This window comes from Pinus tabuliformis, chromosome 7 (genome assembly GCF_031772625.1).
Source record: "Pinus tabuliformis cultivar Carrire ecotype Pingquan chromosome 7, CPIR1, whole genome shotgun sequence".
Taxonomy (NCBI): Eukaryota; Viridiplantae; Streptophyta; class Pinopsida; order Pinales; family Pinaceae; genus Pinus; species Pinus tabuliformis.
This window is the reverse complement of record NC_142293.1, coordinates 1,381,739,941-1,381,743,641: the sequence shown is the minus strand read 5'-3', so window position 1 is coordinate 1,381,743,641 and position 3,701 is coordinate 1,381,739,941.

The following is a 3,701-nucleotide window of genomic DNA, read 5'->3' as shown; positions in this document are numbered from 1 at the left end:
TCCTAAAGGAGGTCTAAGGTTACCACTATGTGAGTTCTTTAGCTATAGGGAAAATGATTGTGAAACTCATATTAGTATTTTTCTTAACACTATAAGCATGAGATAAATTATAGGATTGGAAACACTTATACATTTTCATGTTTCTATATTTTTTTAGTAACCAATCCATTAGTAGGGGATGGTATATTGAGGTCACATGCCTTGTCACTAGAATATGATCAGTTCATCCTGTCAGAGCTTGTAGTGCAATCTTCAATTGCATAATGCATTTGACAGAACTCTTCCAACTTATTTCATTGTTCCACATGGATGCATCCCTGAGGGAACCCCACATTTCCCAAACTCTTAGGATGGGGGGGTGTTCCTGGGGAAATGATTCGCCACATCCCCCTTTTGGGGAAACATGGGGAAGTGTGGGGGATGTTTCTTTGGCGTGGGGGTCATATTTCCCCAAAAGGGAAACTTCTAGTTGTCCTCCTAGGAAGGGGTGCTTCTGGGTTCTCCCCACAAAAGGGGGACTTTTGGGTGCTCCCTCCCCCCACACAAAAAAAAAAAAAAACCTAAACTTCTTGGCGTCTCTTGAGAAAATAGGTGCTTCTAGGCAACCCCACAAATTTTTTCTTATAAAGGTTAAAAAATGAATGTAAAAAGAAAAGAAAAACAATATTTAAAAAATTATGCCTCAATTTCACTTTTACGTTTTATTCTCTTTCACTCCTAGATGCTCATTTTAGTTTCAATGTTCATTACCCATTGTTAATTTTTAGATTTAACTTTTGAGTCTTGACTCTAGATATTAATGACCTCAAGTCAAGTCTCTAACTTGTCACTCTTTACTATGTTTATTTTTTAGTAATTTAAATCTTCTACTTTAGGTGTTGCATGAGGACGCACCTCTCATGTTTTCCATGCTCCAGGGATGGGGGTATGCCAGGGGAAACATTTCACCATGACCCCCCCAATTTGTTTTTCTAACAGCCTATGGAGATAGAAAAGAGATGGATAGAGATTTGAGGATTTTAGGACCTCGAAGAAATTAGAATTTAATATCACATTCAACAAATTTAATAGTTTTCAAGATTTCAGGATTGGTGACATTATAACATTTCAATTGGATTAAATAATGATAAATTTGTGTGGGACGAATTATTATTGGGATTTTATCATATTTCTATTTTTATATGTTATCATTTTAGAGACGAGGACCCCTATGCTAGGGACCCTAGCGTCCCCCCTTTCCCCCCCTGAATTTACCTAAAATTTGGGGGTGCTCCCACACGTCCCCCTTGTGGTCTTCCCACTCTTGCAGTCCTTCATCCTAGAAACTTGGTGGAACATAAAATATTTCATAATTTTATCTCTACTATTTTTCATAGTACTAATTACATTCTAAAACGATGAATTTAAATCAATGTATTAACATTCTAATATTTTTGTTTCATTTATGATTTATGAATCATTGTATTTCATTACTGAAACTGAATTTGAATCATGTATGTAACAGTGCTTCCAAACGACCCCCTGCTTTTGTGCTCTCTGTTCCCAGAAACTTGGTGGAATATTGACTTATTTGGAAACTAGTTTTATCAATCAAGCATGTGACTTGATTTAAGAATCATTATGTTTCATTACTAAATCTGAATTTAAATCATGTTTGTAACATTTACAAATTTTAGTATTACTATTTCATTGTTTACTATTTACACTGCACAATGATAAATTTGCATGGGATGAATTGTAACTGTTGGAATTTTATCACTATTATTTTTAATTTTATATTTTTATAGATGGGGACCCTGACATTCCTGGGTCCCCCTTATATTTCCCCAAAATTTGGGGGTGCTTCCACACGCCCCCTGCTTCTGTGCTCTCTATTCCTAGAAACTTTGTGGAACATTGACTTATTTGGCAGCTAGTTTTATCAGTCAAGCATGTGACCTAATTTATGAAACATTGTATTTCATTATTGAATCTGAATTTAAATCATATTTGTAACATTTAAAAATTTTATTATTATGATTTCATTGTTTACTATTTACATTGCACAATGATTAATTTTCATGGGATGAATTGTTATTGTTAGGATTATATCATTATTATTTTTAATTTTATATTTTAGAGATGGGGACCCTGACATTCCTAGCCCTCCTTGGATTTCCCCAAAATTGGTGGTGCTTCCATAAACCATAAACCATAAATGAGTTGTATTTTATGGTTTGGAGACAATGCTCGATAATTATGGCACTTTTTCCTTTTCCTTCCACATTCCCCAACTCTTCCTATCCACATTCCTTTACACCTCACTATGCAATTGCTAGTATTATATTAGATAAAATGTGGAAAGGTAAACATATCAAAATTTATAGATGAAACAAATTAATATTTGAAATTGTATTCATTGATGCAAAAGAGACAATAATAATATACCAACATATTTTATTTACATCTACCAACATAAAAAGCCTATAAAGATAAAAGCATGACAAACTATTTAAACTCGGTTTCAAGGATTCCAAAGAACTTTAATCCATAATGATCCATGAAAAAAAAAATTATTGTTGTTGTATTATCTTAATGATCCATGAAAAACTGTTTGATCGCTATTGTATTATATAATCGATGCATGTTTTTATGTTACCATATTCACGAGACCTCAGAAGCCCTTTTGATAATATGAACCATCTAGAAAGCCTCTGCAACAAAATTAAACACAACCACTCATAGCAAATTGATCCTATAATAATAAACATGTTGATCATTTTATAGCAAGAGAGTTAATTATATGTGCTTTGAAAGTACCACTTACAAAACACACGGGACATTGAATCAATGGTGTTGAGTGGATTTACCTATGTAGCTACGAGTGACTTTCTGAGCTTATAATAACCATTTTCTCTTATTGTTCAGTACTGCACATTCTCTTGCCCTATTTGACTTTAAAAATGAAAATGTATTATCTTTTAGAAAAATTAAACAAAATTAACATGTATGATTTATTTGAAGCTTATTAATATATATATGCCCTATTTGCATTGGTCTTAAAATAACATCAAGATTCATTGTGGTGGATTTATTTTTCAGTATTACAGATAAGTTCTCCATAGTTTGCATGCTATTCATTTTGTGAATGCTTGTATATGATGTTGGGCACTAAATTTGTTGACAGTTCACCCCTTCCTTCTATTAAGGCTTTTTAATGTGTATCTTAGGCTTAGACATCTCCATTATGCTTATATTTATACATAATGTCATGTTTTGGATGATGAGTTTCTTTATACTTTTTATTTTTCCATAATGATTTGCATTATATTGCTTCATAGAATATCTATATGTAATAACATGTATTGAATTATTTGGGTGTTTACTTGGATAAGCAGTTATTATATGCCATTTTATCGCTTCTGGTAAATAGGCCTGCAAACTAGATCAATCACCATCCGTGAACATGTTGGCATCATCCCTACACAAAGCCCTAAGCATGACCTTTCTAAATAACTGAGTTTCTGGGTCTAACTACTTCAAATTAGTGCTTTTAAGCCCCAGCACACCCTGCCCCTTTAGACGCCTACATTCAGTAGCAGGTTTCTCCTTACTACACCAGCGTTGATCAGTGGCAGCTTGCTCCTTGTTGGGCGTGCACTGATTCTAGAAATTCAGGAAAATTAAAAAGGATCCCAAAGTTTCCTCTTCTAGAAGCTTCC